The sequence below is a fragment of the Podarcis cretensis genome (genome assembly GCF_951804945.1).
Source record: "Podarcis cretensis genome assembly, chromosome: 14".
Lineage (NCBI taxonomy): Eukaryota > Metazoa > Chordata > Lepidosauria > Squamata > Lacertidae > Podarcis > Podarcis cretensis.
The window spans coordinates 28,581,520-28,597,427 of NC_137183.1; the positions used below are offsets into that span (position 1 = coordinate 28,581,520).

The 15,908-nt window shown below is 44.7% G+C and overlaps 1 protein-coding gene across 4 annotated transcripts in view; it reads left to right on the forward strand.

Annotated features, from left to right (window-relative positions):
• GLCE (glucuronic acid epimerase) overlaps window positions 1–15,908 on the forward strand; it is a 60,216-nt gene that overhangs the window by 19,410 nt on the left and 24,898 nt on the right. For 2 of the 4 annotated variants that reach the window (XM_079953021.1, XM_079953020.1), the window contains exon 2: window positions 2,348–2,422. The exons of 1 other annotated variant lie outside the window; for it this stretch is intronic. The gene's annotated coding sequence lies outside the window, so the exon portion shown is untranslated. Of the gene's footprint in view, window positions 1–2,347; window positions 2,423–15,299; window positions 15,396–15,908 lie in introns of those variants that run through there. One more of the 4 variants, XM_079953022.1, reaches the window with a different exon arrangement.

Genomic DNA, 15,908 nt, shown 5'->3' on the forward strand with positions numbered 1-15,908 from the left:
TTTCCCTACCTGGAGATGCCAGGGAACATTTTGCATGCAATACAGACACTCTAGGACTGAGCCCCCCCCAACCGAGAAAGGGGGGGGGGCCTTCAGGTGGGGAATATCTGTGGCCCTCCAGAGGTTTTCAGACTCCTATCATTCCCGGCCAACCAGACTAGTGGTCAGCAGTGCTGGAAGTTGGAGTCCATTACTGTCTGGAGGGCCACAGATTAGCTATGGAATCCAGGTAATCCTGGCTTAAGGTGTCTTTTTTTGGGATGGTAGCAATTGATGATGTGTTTCTCTAGTGATGAATTTTTCACTGAAAGCTAAAGATGGTTGAAAGAATGGGAGCATGTTGGGGGAATGCTTTCTTATAGCAATGGAAAGAGTACTCTTTTTTTAAAAAAAGTAACATAGAATCATAGAATCATAGAGTTGGAAGAGACCACAAGGGCCATCGAGTCCAACCCCCTGCCAAGCAGGAAACACCATCAGAGCACTCCTGACATATGGTTGTCAAGCCTCTGCTTAAAGACCTCCAAAGAAGGAGACTCCACCACACTCCTTGGCAGCAAATTCCACTGTCGAACAGCTCTTACTGTCAGGAAGTTCTTCCTAATGTTTAGGTGGAATCTTCTTTCTTGTAGTTTGGATCCATTGCTCCATGTCCGCTTCTCTGGAGCAGCAGAAAACAACCTTTCTCCCTCCTCTATGTGACATCCTTTTATATATTTGAACATGGCTATCATCAATCACAATTGTGTGTCTTTGGGGAAGATGTTATACTGCTGGGCTGTAATCATTAAAAACCCACATATCAGTGTTTACAGCAACTGAAGCCTCTTTTTCCTTGGTTCTGTATCTTTGCTCCAAATTATATAAGAAATGCTGTAAAAAAATATACAAAAAACAAACCACCAAACACTTGGTTGTGAGGATTTTTTAATTTTTATTTTAATGGCTGTAGCTTTTTCTTTTCTCCAGCCCTGGAAGAGAACCTTAACAGTTTAATGGTGCCTGATGCACTAATAAAGATGCCTGCGTGGTTACGTTTAATCCTTTAAAGAGCAGAAAAGAACACTGAAGTTATCAGCATTCCAAAAGCAAGACACACAGACTTAAATATATGCAAAGCCTCAGAGAGGCTGGAGAAATGTACTGTGTTGCAGGAAGATCCTGACAGCCCCCTTGCATCTTTTTGCAAAGTGAGATCTGAATTATTAAAGCTGCCTTTGTTTATTAAATTGAGCCTCTAGCAAAAGGGTTAAAGCAGAGAAATGGCACATAGACTTTGACTGTATTGGGCATCATTTTTAATAGGTGTTACACTTTTTGTGTGTGTGTCTATTACTACCTTAGGGATGTTTCAACAAGATGAGAAGAATGCATTTTGCATATTGGAAAATGGCAGCAATTTTGCCGCCTCGAGTGGGGCAAGATGGTGAAAAAAGACTAAAAAAAAGAGGTTTTGTGAAAAATGTGCGCACACCCATCCAGGTTTTTGGAATGAGGTTAATAAGTGCAAAATGACATTACTGAAAGTTTGTTTTCCAGTTCTGTACTACTTTAGATCATTGGGCTGCCTTCATTTTTCTGTAGTTTCAACACAGGAATGGAATTCTCTTTTTTGCAGTCCACTTTGTGACATATAATTTTTCCTCTCTGCTTTGCACACCCCACTTCAGTTTTTTTGCCCTTGTGCCTTGAGAAATATGCAGATGATGGAAAATCTTGGCCATTGCAGGGGCAGAGGAAGGACCTCTCCTTTACTTGGGATCTGCAAACCAAACTTTTTCAGGCTCCATCTGTTCCTGTGCTCAGAAGTATAAGAGATGAGGTTAACTTGTTCCAAGAGCAGAGAGAGCTTGGCCCGACAGGCTTGTGTTAGTTTTTTCTTCGGTTTTTAAATCTCTCTTCCCCACCACCCACCCTTTTAAAAAAAATAAAAATAAAAATAAAAACTGTAGACTTTTGAGTGGAACTCTGTAACTGTTTATTTAAAGCAAGAATCCTTTAAATATGGTTGGGGGATTTGAATCCAGTGTCTCCCAAAACGTTTAATGAAAGCCCTGCCTTTTATGACACCACCGGGCAGCTGCTGGGATTAAATCTTCAATTAGGTAGGATTGCGGCAGGCCAAGCAGATTAAACTCCTTTGCAGCTGAAGCAGCTGCCTTGAGGAAATGACATTTATGCGCTTGATCCCTTTTTGAGTTCCCCGTGTCAAGCCTTGAAACATATCAGCGGGGCTGCCTTTGAGAGCAGAAGGGAGCCGCCGCTGCTGCCGAGGAGGAGGAGTTGCAGACAGCAAAACACACATTCAGGGGATCTTAACTATCTTTATTTATTTTTATTCCCCCAGATGGTTACTGGAAACCTTCTTAAAAGCTTGGATTCAGAGATGCATTAGTGTTTAGAGGCCTCCTTTTGACTTAAGGTAAGATGGTCTTAATCAAATCATCCTCTGGCCGTCTCGGTTTTTTGTCTGAACTCTCCCCCCCCCCCAGCCAGACTGGACTGGAGATGCTCTGAAATCACATAGGATGGCCCCTCCTGCTGCTTGGCATTTAAACAGTTAATGTTCATTCTGTGTTAATAAAACTTTCCAGCTGCTTAGGTCATGTGGAGAAGGAGCTTGTGGTGGAAGGAAGGGCAGGCTGATAATCCACAAGGAGTTATAGTAGTATGATGATACTGTTGAGTTGGGGGTCTGTTGTGCATATAATTCAGAATCGCCTTGTTTGTTCAGTAAGCAGATTTGCAGCAGGGAGGGTGGTAGAGAAGCACGGTTTGCAAAACGACCCCCCCCCCCCTTTAACACGTGCTAACTGGTGAAATTGACGGTCTAGGCTAGGTAAGCAGCAATTACAGGTATGCTGCAACATGCAATTACTGATTTCCCTCTTGCGACCTGAGAGCCTTCCTGAACCAAACGTGAATCTACTTGTTCAGGTTCGTAAGTGTTAACTGTCCAAAATCTCAATTTAATTGCTGCAAGGCTAGCAATGGGATTGCAAGGTAATGTTCCCTTTTAAAAGTTGAAAATTTCGTAGGGCCATGTGTATTAAAAGACCACCAAATTTAAACAAAATTAAACATAACAAAGCATGAAGAATCTTGAAAGCGTATGAGCTGTGATTACCATTTCTAGAGAATTAGTCCTCTTTGGCAGTTTTTTAATCACAGAGCTTAACTTGTGAGAACTGCTTATAATGGTGTGGAGGAACCTTCCCCACAAGAGTCTAGGAAGCATAATTAAAACACTGAACCTAGGCAGTGTGGTTTCAGATGTCAGTTCAATTCCCTTCCATGTTTATAGCTTAATAGGAGGATGGGGTTGGAAGCAGGAATTAAGACTGACAAAGAAACTCTTTAATCTAATGTCCCATATGATAGCCTTGTCATTTTCTGCTTAAAATCTCCCATGTGTTTATTTTTCTTTTCAAAATGGAATATTATCATTTTTTAACAGGGCATTTTAAATAGTGACCTTGTGTGGGCAGAATCTACACACTTTCTGTGCCGTGTGACGCTGTATAGCATTGCCAGATAACTTACGTTTTTAAATGTTCCAAATTCCTTATTTTCAAAAGGAGAAAAGTGTGATACATTTGTTCATCTTAACTGCTTGGCTAAAAAAGGAAGGTAATGAAGTTTTTCCCTGGAAAAACAGTAAATCGTTGTTAGAATTAGAATTGTGGTGTTCTCCTGCATTCCATACCTGAACAATTCAGCCAGTATTTTGGAATTTTTCATCAGGTACTTGCTATGTTCTTTGCGGAAGAATCAGTTTGGGTTCAGACTTAGCATAGTTCCAAAACATCAACTGATCATGGGCTTCATATTAACCTGCAACAAACGAAGTTCCAGTATGTGTATTTAATCTGCAGACAAGCTCCCCCCTCCCTTCTGCTGTAGGTTTAAAATGCATCCTATAAGTGCATTTTGCAGCCTGCTTATGGAGCCTCAATTCTGAGGTGTCTTTTGTGGATGAAAGTGCTTGCTGATCTGAATTTCGAAAGGCTGATGAAATTAAACTGCAGGAGGACTGATGGCAATCTACAGAGCTTTAATGTTATGGCATTATACATATTTAGAAGCGGATTGGATTGAATCCCACTGAGGGAAAGCAGCCTTATTCATAGACCCCTGTCCTGGGCATGCTTTTTTTAAATAAAAAAGCCTGATGGATATGCTCAACATTATGATGAACGTGTTGCTTGCTGAAAATCATTTTGCTGTCAAAAGGACCATATCAGAGACTTGATTGCCTTAAGTGTAGTCTTGCGGGGCTTCTTTGAGGGTGGGGGAAAGAGAGAGGGGAGGGGAGGGATGATTGCAAAATTGCAATGCTTTGTGTAAACTGTTCTTGCCTTCATGAATTATTCATTTAACCCCCACCCCAAAGCATCAGACTGCTTGCTATATTGCAGAATTTAATACATCTTAAGTGACACTGAATTTGTTAATATGGTGAAGGACGAGAACACGGGCTAGTTAAAAATATCTGTGCCCAGCATGCAGCAGCAGGAAAGAAGGGCTTGTTGACTTGAACTGAAAAGGGTATAAATATGTGCTATATATGTGTGTATGATATATCTGCATGCCTAATATTTTTGCCACAAACAAAAGGATAGATTGGGCGTTGTTCTTGAAAGCTTTGAGCAGACAACTTGGATGGCTTTAAAAGAGCATTGGACATGGCTACCCATGACTACTAGCCACAATGCTCTGCATCTATGATCAGAGGGGTTGTGCCTCTCTGAATTCCACTTGCTGGGAACTGCAGGTGGACAGAGTGCTGTTTGACTCATGGCTTTCCAAAGGCATCTGGGTGGCCACTGTGAGAACAGGATGCTGGACTAGACAGGCCTCTTTTAGCCTCGTCTTAGGCCAGGCCAGTGCTTCAGTGAGGCGAGGTGAATGAATTTGCCTCAGGCGGCAGATCCCATCCCTGCTGTTGTGCCGTTGCCAGCTCTGCCAGGACTTTACCTGTGCCACAGATCCCTTCCCCTCACTGCTGCTGCTGAGCCCTAGCCGCTGGCATGGCAGCGTGAGCACAGCTGTGGGCAAGGGTGCAATTGTAGCTACAGGGCTGGCAGCAGGGAGGGAGCCCAGATGTACAGGGTGAGGGGGCTGGCGGGGCATTTTTCCTGCACTGTGAAGGTACCCCAGGCTGTCCCTGATCTTACGTCATTGTACAAGTGCTCGATGGATGGGGGGGGGGGTCAGCACTGTCCCCATCATTGTGGCCTTGGTCAGACCACACCTGGAATACAGTGTCCAGTTCTGGATGCCACAGTTTAAGGATATTGACAAGCTGGAACGTGTGCAAATGAGGGTAAGAAGATCACAGGCTGGAAACCAAGCCTTATGAGGAACGGTGGAAGGAGCTGGGTATGTTTAGCCTGGAGAAGAGGAGATAGGATACCCATTTTCAAATATTTCACATGGAAGAGGGAACAAGCTTGTTTTCTCCTACTCTGGAGGGTAGGACTCAACCCAATGGCTTCCAAGCTACAAGAAAGGAGATTTCAACGAAACATCAGGAAGAACTTTCTGACAGTAAGAGCTGTTTGACAGTGGAACAGGTTCCCTTGGGAGGTTGTGGACTCTCCTTCACTGGATGTTTTTAAGCAGAGGCTGGATGGCCACCTGTCCTGGGTGCTTTAGTTGAGATTCCTGCATAGCAAGGGGTTGGGCTAGATGACCCTATATGATCCTGTGTTTTGAGAGTACCACACCCCCCATCCTTGATGTTGCGTCCAAGTGCTTGGAAATGGGTCTCCTTGCCTCTTGAGTGCCTTCACGTTGCAGCTGCTACAGTCAGTCAGAGGCTTCTCATGGCACGGGGTGCCATTCGCAGACTTCTGTGTCAAATGGGGCTTAGGAAACAAGCAGCAGTTGATGTGCCAACTTCCAGCTTGTCATTAGAATTGCCACTGGAGGGAAGGTTATCAAATGACGTTTCTTCTGCCCCCAAATGCATGGTGAAGAATCTTCACTGGATGTTTTTAGTTCTAGTTGCATTTCAGTGGTTAATCCACACTTTCCTGTGCACTGTGAAGCCCATGCTTTGCTTAGGCTTGTGTGAAGGGATGTCTAAATCCCTTCCGATTGGCTCCAAAGCCCGGAACGTCCTGTGAGTGGGGCGGCCGGCTTGGCTCTTGACTTGTTTGATCCCATTTTGGAGTTCCGAGATTCCAATCTTGGTGTCCCAATTAAAAATAGATTTATTGGAAGAATCTATTAGCATTGGTGGCATCAGTTTCTAAATAAGCTCACCCACCTGTCACGAGAGCCGAGCAGACTGGTAACTGGGGAGTTGGCCTGGTTGGGGAGGCTGTTTCACCAGGGCAAGCTGTGCTTTGAGTCGGGTGGCCAAGGGGTGGGAGTCCAGCACAATCCTCCTTAAAAGGGAAGGATTTCGCAAAGATAGGAATCTAGGAAGCTGCCTTATTCCAAGTCATGCCAGTGATTCATCAGATCTGTCTTATGCCCATGATTCCCATGTGAGCATTACTGACCCACAGGGATCACCCAGAGAGGCATGAAAAAGCAAGCGAGTAGCAGTGGGGCTCTGGAGGTGTGACCCTCTGAGTGCATTGTTCACTTTTTTTCAATTGACCAAGCTAGAACCTAGAGCGAAACACCTCCCTTGCTTCATATTTAAAGTTTTAGTGCTGTTGGCAATTTCCAAGCTACAGTATTTCCTTTGGTCGCATTTTTTTCCATTCACAATTCTGAGTTTGTTGCAATTCACAGCGAGGTCACAAGATAGGGTAGTGGAGGAATAACTGAGCTACAAAATGACATTGAGCTGAAGCCAAGGTTTTAAGAGTTTTGGTTGCAGAAGGTGAATTTCTGAATGCTATCCCGCACTATGGTCAGCGGTTTAAGAAGCTCCGTGTTGCATTTCCAACATCATATTTGATGAAATGTGGTTTTCGTGTGGTCATCCGACTTCTCTTCAAGCAAAGAAATCAGCTGCCAATTACTAAGCATGATGATTTAAGACTCCTGCTAAGTTACTTTAAACCAGATGTAGGGAAACCTTTATCACTTCAACAAGCCAATCCTGGACATTAAGAATTTACTGAAGTAGTTACTAAATGTGGTATCTAAGATTCTTGCTAAATAACTATCAGACTTGGAAATACTGGTATCACTTGATCAAGTTCATCAGTTTTGTTGAATTAAGTAGACCAAATACTTACAACTGGATTTTAAATAAATGTGCAATTAATTGTTACTGTTCTGAATGGTATTGTGTTATTATCTTCTTAATGGCTTGTGCCAAACACTATTATGAGTGATGTTTTTTATAGCGTAGGGCCGGAGCTGTTTATGGAACCAAGGGTGACAGGGTTGCCATTAACAGTTTGGGAACCACTGGTCTACACTAAAGGACAGCGGCTTTTCAAGATTTTGGGCAGGAAGCATTCTTACCCCTACCAGTTGATGCTGGAGATTGAACCTCTGCCACTGAGCTGCAGCCAGATGCAGAGGGGGAGAATAGATAGGTGCAGGTGAACCAGGATTGGCAATCTCTGAACAAGCACAGGCCAAGGAGTTAGCTGTGTGCCAAGAGTAAGTGTGTTGTATGGGGCAAAAGCAATTGGCAGTTGTCAGCCCCACCTGCCCTATAAATTTAAACCAGTATCATACCACTCTAAACAGCCATGGCTTCCCCCTATATAGAATCCTAGGAACTGTAGTTTGGTAAAGATGCTGAGAGTTGTTGTGAAGCCCCTGTTCCCCTCATACGAGTGACAATTCCCAGAGTGGTTTAACAATCAGTCCTCTTCCCCAGAAAACTCTCGAGAACTGTAGCTGTGGGAAGGGGGAACAGTGCCCTGCTAACAACTCTCAGCATAAGATAGTCCAGAGAATTGCGGAGCTGAGGCTCGTATCCGTGAGCTCAGCTTCCGTTTCCAGCAACCCCTCACTCTTCTTCTCACTTTCCTCATCCTACATTGTGGAATTCCTGCTTCTCTCCCTGCCACACTCTTAAAAAACTGTTGTTTCTTCTCCAGGCTTGCAGATCGACTCTTTGCAAACGGCTTAGAACACATCGCTCATTTTCTTTCCTTCGGCATAAAAAAACAAGTCTAAGCAAGACTGTTCCAACATGTGTGCCTGGAAATTTCCACAGAGACTAACTTGTTGTCTTGCCTCATGGCTTTGGCTCAGCAGTTTCCCTGGGAAGGTGGGAGCCTGTCTGGATTTGCAGGGGCAGCGTCCAGGCTGGCGCTCCTCCTGCAGTTCTTCTGGAAACTGCCACGCCGCTATATTTCTGGAATGAGAGAGATTCTTAGCACAAAGACCCTGAAAAGAGCAGTATTTGAATTGGGGTGGGGAATCCTGTCTTGGTAATGTAAGGCAGCGCTGCTTCTCTGAGATGAATGGAAGCTCTTGCCGTTAGTCAGAGACTGGTGTGAGGACCGAAGTCTATCAGTTAATGGGGGCACCTAACAGTTCAGGCGCTTATAAGAATGGAAGCCCTGTTGTAATGCTGTAGAATTTCAAAGGAAACCAAATATAGCTGATGCTATTAGGAAAGACCAAACATTTGCTATGATGGTGGTCCTATATGGAAAGACCAAAGGTTCGCCCACACATAGCTAGGGCGGTGATGGTTCCTAAAACCAAGGGGAGAGGAGGGAGGGAGAACCAACTGATGAAAAGCTCCCTTGACTGGAGGCTATTATTAACTTTCTGCATAGCAGCCTTTTGCAGGTTCATTGTCACTTGTCAGAAGGCAGGACACATTTGGAAAGCAACTCTGCTAATATTAACTCCCCAACCCCAATATCATTTCAAGGCTGGCTCTTCAAAGTGGTTCCCCCCCCCCCCGGTACATTATGAAATGAAAATATTTATGTATTTATGCTTTCTGAGTTGTCAGCAACTCTCCCTATACAGTTCTTTTTTCTTTTTCTTTTTCTTTTACAATCAGCATTTTTCTCTTTTGGAAAGGTCATCCAGGCCAGCATATTTATTCACACTTCCCTGAGGACTTGAAACTTATCTGCCCTGTTTTGGAAAACCTAATTTGTTTTGCTGGACCAAGCAAAGCTCAAGCCAAATCCTGCATCTTCTATAGGAGTTGCCATTGACTCCCAAGTGCAAGCAGGTAGTGGTGTTCCACATTTCATTTATTTATACATACATAGCATATTTATTTGTACCACGCCCTTTCTGGGATAGAATCACAGATGGCCTAAAAATACTTTTAAAAATTAAAATAAAGCAGCTTCACAAATAACCTTAGTTAAAAACATATCAAATGCCATCGAACAATCTCATAGCAGCAGTAGCAGAAACTATACTGGAACTGCCGACGTTCTGTTTGGTAGGCAGGACCTGGCTTCTCTCTCATAGGAACATAAGGTGAGGTTGGCTGCTAGAACAGACCAATGGCCCATCTAGTCCAGCATCCTGTTCTCAGAGGCCAATCAGATGCCCCAGTGGGAAACCCACAAGCAGGACCTGAGTTCAAGGGCCATCTCCTCTCCTGTGGTTTCCAGCAATTAGTATTCAGAAGCATTGCTGTCTCCAACTATGGAGGCAGAGCATAGCCATTGTGGCTAGCAGCAGCCTTTGATAGCCGTCTCCTCTGGGAATTTGCCCAGTCCTCTTTTAAAGCCGTCCAAATTGGTGGCCATTGCTGCCTCCTGCAGGAGTGAGTTCCATAGTTTAACTGTGAGTTGCATGATGAAGTCCTTTCTTTTATCCTTTCTGAATCTTCAGCTTCACTGGATGTCTCTGAGGTGTTATTTGAGGAACCTTGCCTTTATCCACTTTCTCCATGCCGTGCATAATTTTACAAACTTCTGTTGTGTCTCCTCTTCTCAAACTAACAAGTCCCAGTCACTGTAACCTTTCTTCATAGGGGAGTGACTTCATCCCCTGGATCATTTAGGTCTCCCTTTTCTGAACTTCCTTCTCCTTCTGCATGCCTCCTGCCACAGAGATCTGCCTGCGGCTCTGCGGTTTGAGCCTCGCCCACAACAATCTGAGCTCCAAAGGGCTTGTTCTCAGAAAGTGGTTAAACTTTAAACTGCTAAATTTTAATGCTCCCAGATTATTTTCAGCTGCACAGAGGAGCTGTTCCTGCAAAGTCTGGGTGTGTCAGCGGGCTGCTGCTCAGCTTACTCCAAGTTCTGTGCATCTAGTCATGGTGGTGCTAATGTAGAGTTCATGACTAAATCCTCCTTTTAACCAGTTGGCAGTTGATCAAGACTCCTCTCTCTCTCTGTGTGTGTCTGTGTGTGTCTGTGTCCCAACCCTTGCTTCATTTCAAAGTTATTCCTGGAAGTAGTCCTTCGGCGTCTGCATAACTCCATGTGTGTCGCTCATGGGCATATTTGCTAAATGGCGAGGCAAGCCTCCTTACTAACTTTCTTAGCTGGAGGAGTTTTAATTAAAAAGCTGCACACAGTGATGGATATGGTGTGTGCACGATGGATAAACTCTTGTATAATTTCTGAGAAGTTTTCGGGCTCTCCTGCCAACAGGCGCATTTATAATTTCCCTCTTTCTTTCTTTTTTGCCCAAAGTAATATTTATGTGATCAAGATTACGGATGGAGACGTCGCGTTGTCTGTTCCAGCACATATTTTTGCATGTATTTTTGTTAGGCTAATGATGCTCTTACGGGGGACTATAGAGCGGTCGTTAGGCATTGGTTTCTGACGCGCTTGCAATCCCCTCCAAGCTTGCAAATCGATGAGCACTAAATACAGTGCAACACTTTGCCTCCTCCAGGGGAAAAGGGCAGCAGGCTTAGAAGTGATCAGGTTAGCTCTTTTTCTTTTTTGCCAGTAAGCAGTGGTAGTCAGAAGCAGTGTGCCAGTTGTTCTGGGAAGAGGCATCGTGCTGTGAGCAAGTGTGTTGGCACAAGCTCTCGAGTTCTTCCTCCCCTCTGCATCATTCAATATAGGTAATCCAGAAGACAAACAAAACTACCTTCTTTCATTGACAGGAAACCTACCTTAGCTTGGCACTGATCTTGGCGGATGCAAGTGGGTGAGACGTGCAGTGTAATAGGGAGGGGCACGTCTGGATTTTGCTTTTTGCCGGTCCTAAGTTCAGTTCTCCATACTGCCACATCAGTTTGCATTAAAAAAACACTCACAAAAATTAATCGGTGCCAATTTTCCCGAGTAGAATTTCCCTATCAACATTTCAGTGCAGGTTATCCTAATAATTTTTTTACATTCAGTTTTGCCTAATATTCACATTGATGCAAAGCAATTTCCACCCAAACATTTTTGCATGTTATTTTTGCTAATATTTGCATTTTGTGTGCTGTTTCCCCCCAATTTATTTGCATCTTTGAACTATACTGAATAAAAATTGAAAGTGAATTCTGAAGGATGGCTGTGTTTAGGTTTGCATAGTGTTTCAGAAAATGTGAATGCAGACTGAATTTGGGTTTTTTTCTCTCCCATCCCTGCTATGTAACAGAAGCATTCAGTAACAAATAGCACTCAATCTCTTTCAAGTGGAGTTCCTACAGGTGTCAGAGATGCTGAAGAAGGGTCATACAGTAGCACAGAGCACCTGCTTTGCATGGAGAATGTCCCCAGTGTCTCCAGGTAGGGCTGGCAGAGCCCTTGCCTAAAAGTCTGGAGAGCTGCTGCCAGTCAGTGTAGACAGTACTGAGCTAGATGGACTAGTGGCCTGACTCAGTAAAAAACAACTTCCTGCATTCTACTTTAACCTCGGCACCTTAACCTACGTGAACTCTTGCCTACTATATCATTTATGGAATTTCTGTACTCACCCTTCAACAGTGTGTGTATTTTTGTAATATGCCCAAGAAACAAATGATCATGATTTCATTGCAATGATTTAAAATGGTTAGGAGGTTGGGAAGGCACACACACCAAAAAATTACAGCAGATGATCATACCTTTCTCTACCCTTGAGGTGTCTGGATACTCAGTGGTCATCCAGGAGTAACTGAATGCCTACCATCTGTTTCAGCACCTTGCCCTAAAAAGAGGATATTGGGATCCTTGCAAAATCTTCTGGGTCTAGAGATGTTTTTTTCAAGGCATGGCCTCCCAGTGCCCCCTGCTTCAAGGTACCTGGGACCCCACCATCCCTCCCATTTTAGCGGAGACTCCTGGACCAGATCTTATCCCATTCCATCCCTGCCCAGCGAAATAAAGCAAGCCACGATTTAGAAGGTTCTTTATATTGGCTGTAAATATGTATTTAGAATTCTGAAACAGCTACAGTATTTAAAAAGATCTGTGGGCTATGCTGCCTGGCAGAGAGAGACAGCTCTTGGATGCTCTGCCTTATTACTAATTTCTGGATGTATTGGCCTATAACGGATAGTGGTAATTATTTGCAAGTTCCAGCGGTATGAATTATAGCAGCTCTTTTTATTAAAATGACACTTCAGTCATGAAAAATAATCATTCCATTGCTGGTGGAAAATTGGGAACGCTTTTAATTGTTCCCGAAACCTCTGCGATTACTGCAGAAGCAAATCTCACCGTAATGTAAAAATCAATAAAAATAATGCAATTTGTATCTGAGCGGAGTGCTTTAAGAATTCTTGATGCGCAGAGCACTTACACACGATCCAGCAGCCACGGGGCTCTGAATTAAGCGAAATCCATGGGCTTTGGAGGAAAAGGGGACCTGAATTGTATCAATTCTTACAGCGGTTATCTTTCTCATGCCTTTTATCTCCCCCCCCCCACCAAAAAAATACTTTAAAAAAAACACCTCCCAGTGTGCAAACAGTGTAAAGAAGTCTGCAGAAAGAGATAATTAAATGCATTGGCATGAAACCGTGGATTATTTTTCTTTTAAAAGATTGGCTTGCTTAGGCTTCATAACCCTTCCTTCCAAAATCCTCACGATGGATAACAGTGCCTAAAAGAAGGTTTTAAAACATCAGATTTGAAAATTAACCAGACCGTAATAACAAATTGACCGGGTGGTTTTAGCTCACCCGCTAAAAGTATTTTGGAGAGGATATTACGAATGCTTCTCCTACGCTATATTCTCAGGGATTCTTACAGCCCTGTAATGTAGCCCAATATTATCCCCATCCTTCTGGGTGGCAAGAGGATGCAGTTGGGAGGCAAGCCCTGTTCAAATGACCACTCCTTCCCTCCAACCTATATGGAGTGGGACACAAGATTGCCCCCATCAGTGCAATGTCAGAAAGTGTAGAGCTGCTTGTGTGTAGTGCCTCCCCGTTTTCTGAAATTGTACCAAATGTGCAGGTGTTGTGAGTGGGCCTGAAAGGTGCTTCCTTCTCTCCTGCCCCCTTCACCGACTACATGCAAGCAGTCCTCGGCTGCATCAATGGCAGTCTAGTGTCCAGATCAAGGGAAGTAATGGTTTCACTCTATTCCACCTTGGTCGGACCACATCTGGAATGTCGTGTCCCGTTTTGTGTGCCGCAGTTTATTGACAAGCTGGAATGTGCACAGAGAAGGCTGACCGAAAGGGTCTGGGGTCTAAAAGGCAAGCCTTTCTGACAGTAAGACCTGCTCCCTTGGAAGGTGGTGGATTCCTCTCCATTGGAGGTTTCTAAACACGGACTGTCATCTATCAGCACTTCTTTAGTTGTGATTCCTGCACTGCAGGGGGTTGGACTAGATTAACCTTTCTGGTCACTTCTACTCAACAATCCTATGATTCTGTGCTTTGCCTCCTGGGCCACTCGCAGGCTGCTGGTGCTGGCAAAGGGATCTGACTGTGATTTTATTGGTATAGCACACAGGTGATTTCAGGAAGTATCCAGCAAAGTACAACCGTACCTTGGTTCTCGAATGTAATCCGTTCCGGAAGTCGGTTCGACTTCTGAAATTTTCGAAAACCAAGGTGCGGTTTCTGATTGGCTGCAGGAGCTTCCTGCACTCAAACAGAATCCGTGTCGGACGTTCAGCTTCTGAAAAACATTCAAAAACCAGAACACTTACCTCCTGGTTTTCGTCGTTTGAGAACCAAGGTCCGACTGTACCTCTGTTAGCACAAACATTTCCGTTTCTGTAGCGGAACTGTCTCTCCTCTCCCTGTGTGCCCCTCCTCAGATTTGTTAGTGGGACAACCTAGCACAGATTTTGAGGTTGTGCAGCAAGAGAGAAGGGGGCATTCCTTTGTGCTAACAGAACTACTTCTGTGGGATCCTGCCCTTCTTAATATCCACTTTATTATTTTATTAATGCATTGATATCCCACCACTGTCTCCAAGGAGCTCAAGGCTGTGTGCATGGTTCTCCCCTTCCTCATTTAATCGCCACGACAACCCTGTGAGGTAGGTCGACTGAGAGGCAGTGAATGGCCCAGAGTCACCCAGTGAGCTTTGTGGCCAAGGGGGGATTTGAACCTTGGTCTTAGTCCAGCCCTCTGGTCTTAGTCCAGCCCTCTAATTGCTACAGCACAGTGACTCTCACCCTTGCACAGCTGTGGGTGGGGAGGTAATGTGCCTTGGTGGCAGAGTACAGGATTTGTACAGAGAATGTTCCAGGCTAAATTGTCTACATTGCTAGCAGGGGAAGACTTTGCTCAAGACCCTGGGAGAGAGCCGATCCTGTTCTGACTCAGGAGGGATTTGCATACGAAAGGTCTGTAGCCTTCTCCACAGCATCTCCAGGTAGACCTGCCAAAGCCCCTTTTCTGAAACCCTGAAGAGCAGCCACCACTCAGTGTAGACCATGGGTAGGCAAACTAAGGCCTGGGGGCCAGATTCGGCCCAATTACCTTCTAAATCCAGCCCGTGGACGATCTGAGAATCAGCATGTTTTTACATGAATAGAATGTGTGCTTTTATTTAAAATGCATCTCTGGGTTATTTGTGGAGCGTAGGAATTCATTTTTTTCTCCAAAATATAATCCGCCCCCCACAAGGTCTGAGGGACAGTGAACCGGCCCCGTGCTGAAAATGTTTGCTGACCCCTGGTTGTAGACAGTACTGAGCTAGGTGAACAGAGATTCAGTAGAAGGCAGCTTCATCTGAATGTCATTTTTCAGCGTATTTCAGAACAGCCCTTAACGCTGGAGGTTTGAAGGACCAGCTGCTCTTCAAGGAGTTTGTCTCCCCATCTCTCTCCAGTGGCAATGGAGATTCCCACAATGGAGGTGACTCCACCCTGTAGTTTACTCATTCTTAGGAGGCTTCTGTAACCTCAGGCACAGGGGGCTGGTTATTGATTGCTTTTGATGCCTGTCTCTCCCTCCCCCCCCCCAACTCAAATGCAGCAGGACGTGCTGCAGTATCACAGCTGAGCATCTTTTGAGCAGCCTGTAAACAAGCCTTTTGTTTCCAGAGATTTCCAGGCAACTTCAAGGTTAAGATATTGAGCTGCTAAGTAACTCCCACACATTCAATAAATGCCACCTGTAATATTCCTGGAGGCAGGCTGGAACCTCCGGTAATGTATTCATTCCCCTTCCTTTCTGTTTAAGTGACAGCTGTCATTGCAGGGTGCGTGTGCCCATCCCAAGCAAGCCCATTCGTTGAGGTTACCTGAGGCCACGATGCTAATCCCACCCCACCCCCCAGCGGCTGGCTGTTGCTCCTTGAGTAATTCTTGGCGCTTTGGCAGCTGCTGCAGAGAGAACGTGGTGGCCTTATTGTTTGCAAGTGAATAGATCTGCACGGAGGTGTTTAGAGCATGGAGTGAACTTAAACAGAATGTAAGAAGAGCCCTGCTGGGTCAGGCCAGTAGCCCATCTAGCCCAGCATCCTGTTCTCATAATGGCCAGCCAGATGCCCCAATGGGAAGCCCACAAGCAGGATTCGAGCACAAGAGCCCTCTCCCCTCATTTTGGTTTGCAGCAACTGGTATTCAGGGGTGTTGCTGCCTCCCAGCTGTGGAGGCAGAGCATAGCCATCTTGGCTAGTAGCCATTGATTGCCTTCTCCCCCCTGAAATTTACCCAGTC